Below are 11,682 nucleotides of genomic sequence, written 5' to 3'. Positions count from 1 at the left end.
CAGCATTCTCCCACTCCCACCTACCTCTACCCTCTCTCTTTGGCTCCTCTGCCCTCGGTGCTGCAGGCAGAGCCCTCATCCCTGCTGCGTGTGCAGAGGAGCTGCTCCTGGGCAGAGCTGTCTCTCTGCAGCGCTGCCGCTGCCATGAGCTCCCTCTGTGCCAGGAGCCCAGCCCAGCTCAGCAGCACAAGAGCAGCCCAAGGGGGCACTTTACTGCCCCTCCCCACCCCATCCTGGTCTCTCTCCAGGTGTCCCAGGGGCTCCAGAGGACCCTACTTGGAAAGAGTAGGTAATCACTGCTAGCAATCACTGTAAGTAATCACTGGTGTCCCCTCTCTCACCTCTGCAGAGACTCTTCTTCCCAGATGTGTCCTTTCTCTTCTCAGAGACACGGTTAGGTCTGAGACTCACCTTTCCTTGTCCCATAATTAGACAGGACAGCTGGACAGTGACAGGGAGGGGTCTCCTTCACCCATCCTGTGGGAAGGGATTCATCTTAGTCAGTGACACATCCCATTCTGGGTTTGTGGTCCTGTGGCTGGAAGAGGACTCAGCTCCCTCCCATGCATATAACAAACCCAGAGAACGTGGGATTCCCCTTGCCTCAATTCAGGTCTGTGTTAAAAGTAAGCACCTCCATGTGAACTCTTCCTCTATGTTCCCATGGTGGTTGATGGAGATTGAAATCAGGAGTTTAGAAAAAAACAAATTATGACAGTTGAGGTGCCAGAGGTGGCCCACAGAATGAGAAAGTAACTGCAAGCTGTAATGGAGGAATAGTGAGAGCTCAGGCACCATCTCGGGGTGTCCTGGAGCCTGCTGGTGACTTCCTTTGGCCAACTGAAATGACAGCAATGCCCATGTTTAGGACACCACAATCGGTCCCTACTCAGTGTGTTCAGGGCCTGTTCTAGAGGTGGTCAACTGACCAAATGGAATCACATGCTGTCAGAAGAACAAAGTCTCTCTCTTTCTCCTCTTAGTGGGCTGTATTTATCAGCTGGCCATTGTAACAGTAGTTGTCTCACACACATCACCACATGGTCTAACCTAATTCATGGCAACTGCCCCTTTAATGGCCAAGTACGGGCCAATAGTGCTCCATGATATCCCAAGGCTCTCCAGCACAACTACGTGTGGCTGGGACATGCTGTGTCCAGCAAGGAGAGCACAGGACTTACATGAAAGCCATGTCCACTCTGACCAGCTGTGTGACAGAAACCCCGGGTGCAAACTCAGAATAATTTGGTACTTGTGTGAAAGGAAAGTACTCCCATTCCTGGCAGCGAGGCCGGCTCTCTCCAGTCTCTATCCAGAAGATGCAGGACATTATATGAATAGGAAACACATTGCACCAGGGTCTTGCCTTGTGGGCCTATAGAGACTCTGCTGGTTCTTCTCTTTCCCATCCTTACTCACCTCCTTGATCACAGAATATCCACACCTAAGGACATGCTCAAAATCATAGAACCATTTTGGTTGGAAGAGACCCTCAAGATCATTGAGTCCAACTATTAACGTAACTCTGGCACTAACCCATGTCCCTAAGAACCTAATTTTCACATCTGTTCAACCCCTCCAGGGATGGTGACTCCACCACTGCCCTGGGCAGCCTGTTCCAATGCCCGACAGCCCTTTCTGGGAAGAAATTTCCCTACTATCTAATCCAAACCTCCCCCAGCGCAACTTGAGGCAATTTCCTCTTGTCCTATCACTTGCTACTTCCCTCAGCTGCTTCTCGTAAGACTTGTTCTCCAGACTCTCCAGCTTCATTTCCATTCTCTGAACTCTCTCTAGTACCTCTAAGTTTTTCTTGTAGTGAGAAAGTACCTTATCCTTCCTGGAGATCAGTGCCACCTCCATCACAGGCCCCCAGGGGCTACAGACAAGACACCATAGACAGCAAAGCCTTCTCCTGCCAGGACTGCAGTCCACCAGTTTCTCTCTGACTTTGGGGACAGTAAGGATCACTCTCTCTGTAGGCATATCATGTCTTTCTTACAATGCCATCTACCATCTGCTCAAGCATGTCCCTGCCATGAAGAAAAGCTTTTGAGTACCTGAGGTCCTGAGTGCTTGGTATTGGTTTTCACCAAGACAAGTTAGAGCTTTGTCCTGGACCAACAACTGAGGGGCTGCAGCTCTAATGTGCAACACTGTCCCCTGATTGGGGACTGACAGGAGGAGCTGGAGCCCTGTGTTCTGTTGCAAACTGTGACGTCAATGGAATAACTGCTGAGGCACAGTGGAACACCTTACACAGCTGCTGTGCTGCAATGGATGGATATAGGATCTTGAGGGAACAAGGTGGAAGCATCAGAAGAGGAACACTTCCTGTGTGAAGGAGTTGCTTGGATGTATGGAGCTCAACACTGGGACACTCAACAGGTGGGGTGAGCCTTTGTGGGTGTCAGTCAGAGGAAAGGCCAGTTTGGGCAACATCATGGTGGGAGCTACAAGAGGGCTCAGCTTTTCTGGAGGTCCTGTGTGGTGTTTTCCGGCTGAGTGCAGTTGTCTTTGGCACCCCAAGCACCTCCCATGACACTGGAGGATTTTTTTTATGCCATTAAATGAGAGCCCTGATGTGTTCAGTGCAGGGATGTGGATGTGACTCAGCTTTGCAGTGACTGGAGTCCTAGTGAGCACCGTGGATAGAAAGAAATATGGTTCTCCATCAGGACAGTCCTCCATTAGGTCAGCTCAACAGCTCTGCATGCTTCAGGAGACATTTGAGAAACACGTGTCAGTGGTTGGTGTCATTGTGGGGGGCAAAGGATGTCCCACTTCTCCCCCTGGCCCTCAGCTGATGCTCAGGAAGAATGTGGGGATTCTCAAAGATTTTCCATCAGGGCTTGCAAACACTTGCCCACATCTTGGACCACCTCAGTCATCACTAAGTGTCTGCATGTGAGCACCTCAGTCCACACGGAATAAAGACCGAGGGCTCAGAGCAAGCACTCACATAGAATCATAGAATCATTTTGGTTGGAAGAGACACTCAAGATCACTGAGTCCAACCATAACCTAGCTCAGGCACTAACCCATGTCCTTAAGAACCTCATCTCTGCATCTGTTAAACCTCTCCAGAGCGCGGTTTAAGCCACTTCACCAGCTTCTTGTGAAACCCCTTTACCAGCTTCTCTCTCAGAACTCCAGTCAAAACTGAGTTGGAAGAAGGATTTTTGTGTAATGTGGAAAAAGGGACAAACCACCTGGGAGGAATACAAGGAAGCTGTTAGAACCTGCAGGGGTGCAATGAGGAAGGCCAAGCTCCACGTGGAAGTAAATCTGACCAGGGATGTCCAAGACAACACGAAGGGCTTCTTCGAGTACATCAGCAGCAAAAGAAAGGTTATGGAAAATGTAGGTCTGCTGCTGAATGAGGAGGGTGTCCTGGTGATGGATGATACAGACAAGGCAGAGTAAATGAATGCCTTCTTTGCTTCTGTCTTTACTGCTAAAACAGGCCCTCAGTTATCCCAGACCCTAGAGGTAGGAGAGAAAGTCTGGCAAAAGGAAGACTTTCCCTTGGTTGAGGAAGAACGGGTTAAAGATCATTGACGCAAAATAGACATCCACAAATCCAGGGGCCCTGATGGGATGCACCCACAAGTGCTGAGAGAGTTGGCAGATGTTATTGCTAAGCCGCTCTACATCATTTTTGAAAGGTCTTGGAGAACAAGAAGGGTGCCTGGGGACTGGAGGAAAGCCAACGTTACTCCAGTCTTCCAAAAGGGCAAGAAGGATGACGCAGGAAACTAGAGACCAGTGAGCCTCACCTCCATCCCTGAAAAGGTGATGGAACAACTTATTCTGGACATCATCTCCAAGCATGTGGAGGAAAAGAAGGTTATCAGGAGTAGCCAGCAGGAGTTCACCAAAAGGAAATCATATTTGACCCACCCGATAGCCCTCTATGATGGTATGACTAACTGGGTAGACAAGGGAAGAGCAGTGGACATTGTCTACCTTGACTTCTGCAAGGCTTTTGACACCATGTCTTACAACATCCTCATAGGCAAGCTCAGGAAGTGCGGGCTGGATGCGTGCATAGTGAGACGGATCATGAACTGTCTGGATGGTAGAGCCCAGAGGGTTGTGATCAACAGTGCAGCATGAGGCTGGAGGCCTGTAGTTAGTGAGATTCCCCAGGGGTCAGTATGGGTCCAGCCCTGTTCAACCTGTTCATCAATGACCTGGATGAAGAGACTGAGTGCACCCTCAGCAAGTTTGCTGATGACACCAAACTGGGTGGAAGGGCTGACACACCAGAAGGCTGTGCTGCCATTCAGTGGGACCTGGACAGACTGGAGAACTGGGCAGAGAAGAATTTGATGAAGTTCAACAAGAGCAAATGCAGGGTCCTGCACCTGGGGAGGAATAACCCCAGGCAGCAGTACACGTTGGGGTGGAACTGCTGGAAAGCAGCACTGCAGAGAAGGACCTGGGAGTTCTGGTCGACGATAGGTTGACCATGAGTCAACAATGTGCCCTTGTGGCCAAGAGGCCAATGGTATCCTGGGATGCATAAGAGAATGTGACCAGCAGGCCAAGGGAGGTGAATCCTCCCCCTCTGCTCTGCCCTGGTGAGGCCACATCTGGAGTTGTGTGTCCAGTTCTGGGCTCCCCAGTTTAAGAAGGACAAGGAATTACTGGAGGGAGTCCAGCAACGGGACACAAAGATGCTGAGGGTTCTGGAGCACCTTTCTTATGAGGAGAGACTGAGTGAGCTGGGGCTGCTCAGCCTGGAGAAATGAAGCTGAAAGGGGATCTTATCAATGATGAAAAAAATCTGAAGGGTGGGTGTCAAGAGGATGGACCAGACTCTTTTCAGTGGTGCCCAATGACAGGATGAGGGGCAATGGACACAGACTGAAGCACAGGAGGTTTCATCTAAACGTGAGGAGAAAATTCTTTACTTTCAGGGTACCAGAGCCCTGGACCAGGCTGCCCAGAGAGGCTGTGGAGTCTCCTTCTCTGGAGACATTCAAACCCGCCTGGATGCCTTTCTGTGCAATATGCTCTATGTGAACCTGCAGGTGGGTTGGACTGGATGGTCTCCAGAAGTCCCTTATAGCCCTAACACTCTGTAATTCTGTGATTCTGTGATTCTGCCATGACTCCAAGCCTGACAGGATTTATGAAGCAATTGGACAATGGTGTGAATTTTGGGGTTGCCCTGTGCAGGGACAGGAGTTGGACTCAATGATCCTTGTCAGCGCCTTTCAACTCCGGACATTCTCTGATTCTATGAAACCACACTGCTGGAATCAGTCTCTCACTATGGTTTCATGAGGGATTGTCCATGATGACTTGAGCTGACTTCAAAGCACATTTTCCTGGAAGGATATTGCTCCTCTCGGGAGCTGTCAGCCCTTGGAGCCCCAGGGACACCTGGAGGGAGCCCAGGGCTGTCCTGCAGAGCAGGGTCCCTGCACCCCAGGGCTATGCCGGGACAGGGACTCTGCTGCCTGCCAGGGTCAGTGCTCAGCCTGCCCGGGGAGATCCCCATGGTGCTGTGGGGAGAAGCTGTGGGTGCAAGGAATGACCCCCAGCAGGGCAGGGTCCTTCTGCTGTTGAGAGGGGATTGCTCACAGCTCCAGCTCACTCTGAGGGCACTTGCAGAGGGTCCTTGTGAAAGGACATTGAAGCAGTATTTTCCCAGATTCTTGTTAGGACTTGTCTGAGATGCTCCTGAGCCCCTGCACACACAGAGCTGCCCATGGGCAGTGCCTGGTGCCAGGAGGTGTGAGCAGGGCAGAGCTGAGCACACAGTGGGTGGGAAGGGGTCTGTGACACTGACAGGGAACAGATCCAAGGACAGAGAAATAGCTCCTAGCAGGGACAGCTCCAGGCAGCAGAGACGTGCAGGGAGAGGGAGCTGCTACCAGAAATGCTGGGGAGAGGATTCCGGAACCCCCCTGACATCCCCTGCAGTGCAGACACATTCCCAGTGCAACCCCCTGGCCTCTGCTCCTCCCCAGCAGCTTGAGATCCATGTCACGAGTCACCTCAGCAGCTGGACCTCCAGGTGAAGGGTTTCTGGAACATGGTAAGCAAAAAAAAGGTGCTAAAAGTACTTGCTCTACAGTGTCATTATATGAGTGGCAGCAGCACATCAAGGTAAGGAGAAGGCTTCCCAGCATGCCTGTCTGCCTTTCTGTCCTTGCTTTATTTTCCAGGAGCACTGCAGTGTTCTTCCCTGTTTCTCCACCTGTCCCTGGTGCTCTTGCTCTCTGGAATTAGGGTGGGAATGTGGGTCTGTTTTAGTTCTGACACCAACACAGGGCGTCTTGTCCCAGGGGTGTGTTCATGGAAACTAGGTGCCCAAGCTGCATTTTAAGCTGTGATGAACCATGTTTCTCAGTTGGTAGAGAATGAGCTGACACATACCTCCTTCAGGGAGAGGATTTTCCATGAAAAACAGCATGTTTATTTTCCCCAGAGAAGTCTCCCCTAACTTGGCACTGTCTTTTCCTCCTATGGCAGGTCATCATGATGCAGAAAATGTCCAACAGCAGCTCCATCACCCAGTTCCTCCTCTTGCCATTCACAGACACACGGGAGCTGCAGCTCTTGCACTTCTGGCTCTTCCTGGGCATCTACCTGGCTGCCCTCCTGGGCAACGGCCTCATCATCACCACCATAGCCTGTGACCAGCACCTCCACACCCCCATCCATGTACTTCTTCCTGCTCAACCTCGCCCTCCTTGACTTGGGCTGCATCTCCACCATTCTCCCCAAGTCCATGGACAACACCCTCTGGGACACCAGGGCCATTCCTTATACCGGATGTGCTGCCCAAGTCTTTCTGTTTTTCTTTTTAATTTCAGCAGAGTATTCTCTTCTCACCATCATGGCCTATGACCGCTACATTGCCATCTGCAAACCCCTGCACTACGGGACCCTCCTGGGCAGCAGAGCTTGTGTGCACATGGCAGCAGCTGCCTGGGCCACTCTTTTCTACACATGGCCAATACATTTTCACTGCCGCTCTGCAAGGGCAATGCTGTGGACCAGTTCTTCTGTGAAATCCTCCAGATCCTCAAGCTCTCCTGTTCTGACACCTATTTCAGGGAAGCTGGGCTTCTGGTGCTTAGTGTCTGTTTAGCATTTGGGTGTTTTGTTTTCATTGTGGTGTCCTATGTGCAGATCTTCAGGGCTGTGCTGAGGATCCCCTCTGAGCAGGGATGGTACAAAGCCTTTTCCACGTGTCTCCCTCACCTGGTCATGGTCTCCCTGTTTATCAGTACTAGTTCATTTGCCTATCTGAAGCCGCCCTTGTCACGCTCCATTCGGCGATGGACTCGTGATAGTTCTTTTGCCTTGATCTCAGAGCGCAAAATTAAGGCAACCAAAATGTCAAGGGGTTATGATTCAATGAAGCAGTGTTACTTTATTAATTTGCCCGCAAAGCGGCATGCGATAGAGAGAGAGTAAGAAAGAGAAAGGGGAAAGAAATGGGGAAAAGGAAAGGTAAAGATGAGAAATGAAGTTGCGTTTATCACCAGTCCAGTTCCAGAAACGTTCCTCTGGTCTCCGGGTCCCGTGGAGTCCGGCTGGTCCTCCGTCGTGGTTCGGGATCCTCTGGTGGGAAGATCTTCAACGGTGTCCGTTCTGGAGTCACCTTTTATGCTTCTTCACCCCACCTTGCTCCCATTGTTTCAGGCCAGTCTCCGCCTTGATTTGGCAACCCAGGCTCATACTGCATAGGCTCGAAAGATTCAGACTTTCTTTTGCCAACGCTTACGTGTCCAGCATTCAGGGGTCTTTCTCTGGTCCACTGGGTGACCTCAGGACCCTTGCAAGCTGCTGGGCATGCTCCTTTTCGTTGGCCATTGTTTGAGGGAACAGGTGAGGGAAGCATGTAGCTGAGGCAGCAGGTGAGAACACATCTTCTGGATGGTGGCTATTGTTTCTGGGTTGAAGAGACCCTCATAACAATAGCCTTCAGGAGGCTGGGGCTGGTTTGGCTGGAGAAGCAGGCAAAGTCCACACAACAGCCATTGTTAGCACCAGCCCCCCCAAATCAGAGAAACAGTGCAACACAATGCTTCTCCTCAGGCCTCTCTCCAAGTCATTGTCCATCTGTTCTTTCGGTCTCAGCTTCAGTTCTCTACGTTCTTGATGGTGATGTTCAGGCAAATACTGCTCCATCTTCGGACTGACTCTCACACCCCTCCATCTCCTTCCCATCTGTTAACCATGTGGTGGCAATTCTGTACTCAGTGGTGCCTCCAGCAGTGAACCCCCTCATCTACAGCATGAGGAACCAGGAGCTCAAGGATGCCCCATGGAAACTGAATATCTGGGTGTTTTCTGAAGCAGTAAACTGCCCATTTTCTTCTACATAGCAGTTTTAACATAACAAATTACAGGCCCCGCCTGTCATCTGTATTTTATGTTGTTATTGGTAGTTTTTTATTCTGATAATGTTGTCATCCCCTTTCTAGTTCGCTGTCTGCTTTTCTTTTATAACCACTGACTGTGTAAATGAGGAGATGTGCTCTCCTTGTCTTTAAACAAAATAAAGGGCCCTGTGGTGAGTGTTGTCGAGGGTTTTGATTGCGGGGTGACAATAAAACCCTGGCAGATGTATTGTTAACCCCCTCTCCCTCCCACTTCCCCCTTTTTGCCCCTCCCTCTCCCTCCTTCCCACTCAGGACAGGTGATCGGGAGGGACAGAAGGACAGAGAGAAGAGAGTTGGAAAAATTAACAATGTTTTACTAATGCTACTAATAAGAATAGAGAAAATAATACAAACTATACAAAACGAATCTTGAAAGTCTCAGCAACTGCAGAGCCGGCACCCGAAGTCCTGGACTGGACCCTGCAGCCAACCGGAGCTGGATTCAGTCTGTCACTAGGCCTCAGTTCACAGGGATGACTAGCAAGGTCCTCTCCTAATGTCGGCCATAAGCAGAAGGGAAAAAGCAAAGGCAAAAGGGACGAGATCCTCGTGATCTCCCACTTTTATATGAAGTATTCACGTGAATGGAATGTTATACACAGTTGGTCAGTTTCTTGGTCACCGGTTTCTCGTTGCCCCTCTCGCGAGATGTCCATCCATGCTTATCAATAAGTTTGCATTCCATTGCTGTGTTTACCAAAACATGTGTCTGGTTTTCCAGGAAAATGCAGCTGATAGGAAGCTTTAGCTGACAGGCAAAATTCACTGAAAGAGAAACTTGTTTTTAACAAAACCAGGACACATTTATTGTGAAAAACAAGTTTTCACTATATCCTTCTTGGAAGGACTGTTTGGAGCTGCAGTGACAGCTCCTGTCTGCATGGGTAGAGGGGAAAAGAGTCCAGCATGGCAGCAGTGCCAAGGAGCACCAGCGCTTGGTATTCCAGAGCTGGTCTCATTCCACTCCCACACTCTCCTTCTGATCCCTTGTGCTGGTGCCAGGCCTGAGTGCTCTGGCAGCTTGGTCACCATCCTGCCGTGAGTCAGCCCTGTGACCGCAGGCAGGGACAGGCAATGGGCACTGCTGTGACAGAGCTGGCCTCAGAACAGCCTTTCCAGAAAGCAAGGTGATCTCCTCAGGGCAGTGCCTGAAGGCTTAGGTCTTCTTACGGAGTTTCTCTCAAGAACACTCCAAACACAGTGACCTGCAGATACAAAAACCAGGGTACAGCTAAACAGTGTGTGTGTGCAGGGCTGGCACACAGCAGTGTCCTCTCACAGCCGGGCTCCTGCCAGAGACCTGCAGGACCAGCAGAGCAGTGTCTGGGCTGTGCCCGTGTTCACTGGACACCCCCCATGAGCCACCCCAGGGCAATCGTCGTGGACTGGCCCCTCACAACCACCATTTCCATCACTGGCCTCTCACCCCAGCTCACAGAGGTTGTTTCCTCCCTCCGTGGAGGGACACTGAATGAGTATGTCAGCAATCTGTGTTTGTACCGTACAGATCAGATGTGAGCATGCACATCATGTACATGAGGTGAGATGATCCCCAGTGAGTACAAACGCCATCAGTTATTCCAGGAGATTCCATGAAGGCCCATGGGACAGACAGTGTCTCGAGGTCACTTCACATTGGGAGTAACATCCCATGGGAAAACACGTGAGTGCAGCCCTGGGATGTGCGTCCGTGAACTGAGTTCCCTGTGTCCGTTCCTCATGACGTGGGACACACTGTAGGGCTAATGTACCTCCCATCCCTTAGGAGTGGCAACAGGAGGTTTTCATTGAACAGCTGAGATGTGAGCATGCACATCAGGTATGTGAGGTGAGAGGAACATGAGGTAAGATGAGCCCAAGTGGAAACAAAGAGCCATTCCTTGAGGTTCCATGAAGGCCTGTGGGGCAGAAAGTGCCTAGAGGTAACTTCATGTTGGATGTTACATACCAGAGAAATCTGCCTGGATGCAGCACTGGAATGTTTGCCCACTCAAATCATTAATAGGAAATATATTAATTAACTTTGATAAAACAAACACACATTTATCTGGTCAGGTCCTGGGCCATCAGAGTTTTATGGATGGGTATGGTGTGTTATGACATCGGTTGTGTCTCAGGAACTCACAATCCACTAAGAGGCATGTGGCTGTGAAGGAAACTGTGAGGTCAGTTCTGTCTCCGAAGGCGACAGGCCAGCAGCAGGGACGTGGCTGGGAAAGTACCTCTTCCAAAGTGCCCCATAGGACCTATCCAGGAAGTGGGCTTGGAGACGGGTTGTCATGTCCATTCTGCCTGAGTACATGATGGGACAGCAGCAGACACATGGTTGTGGCTATCAGAGAAGCTGAAAGGGCAGCAACAGTCACGGGATTTAGAAGATTCAGTGAGGGTCCTTCTCTCTGATCAAGTGAAAGACCAAAAGAAGCTTAACAAGTTGGGTTCCATGCTTGATGGGCACTTTCTGAGGTGGTAAAGCTTTCCCAAATAGTGGGAAAAAGCAGGAGAGAAAAAAAAGCCACCAAGTGCAGATTGGAAGGTGGAAACAGGGTATCAGGAGGAAGAAATGTCACAGGAAGGGCAGGGCTGTGGTGCAAGAGGTCACCCAGAGGGAGCTGGATCATCCCACAACTTTGTGTTCCAAAGAAGAGCCAGTGAAGGTGGAGAAACAGCAGAGAAGGTACAGAAATGCTGGGGTGAGAGCAGGGTGGGGAAGCCAGATGGGTGTCTGCAGCTTGCAGGAAAAGAAGGGTAGATGTAGAACAGCCTGTGATGGTGATGGCAAAGGGCACTGGCAATGCTGGAAGGCACCAACATAACCCAGGTCTCTGTCCCCTTGGCCATGGCAGTTGTCTCTGCCACTGAGGCCTAGGAGAAGACATGTTGTCCTCATGGCAGTGGGGCCTCATTGCCTCCTTGTGACCCCAAGGGGAAGCTGGAAGTTGTTGCACCACTGTCCTTCCCTTGGCCTTGCACACCCACATCCCACGGTCCCAGGAAGAGCCCTGAGCTGTGGATGAGGGACAGGATCCCCCTTCCCATTGCCTGGAGGCCATGGCTTCTCCTTTCTGCTTTAGAAAGCAAACCAAAGGGTTTTTCAGCATCAGAGCCACCTGCACAGGGCCTTGGCTCACCTGTCAACACAGCCTCCAATTATCTGCTCTAATGAGTCCCTGGGGAGGCTTTGTCAGTAACAGTCCTCAGTGGGTCCCATTAATGTTTCAAGGAACTTTGGGGTTTTGTTTTTACCTTTGGCTCCCTGAGAGCTTTGTTG

This window comes from Columba livia, chromosome 7, assembly GCF_036013475.1.
Source record: "Columba livia isolate bColLiv1 breed racing homer chromosome 7, bColLiv1.pat.W.v2, whole genome shotgun sequence".
Classification (NCBI taxonomy): Eukaryota; Metazoa; Chordata; class Aves; order Columbiformes; family Columbidae; genus Columba; species Columba livia.
The sequence above is the reverse complement of the archived record's forward strand: the minus strand, read 5'-3'. Positions refer to the sequence as shown.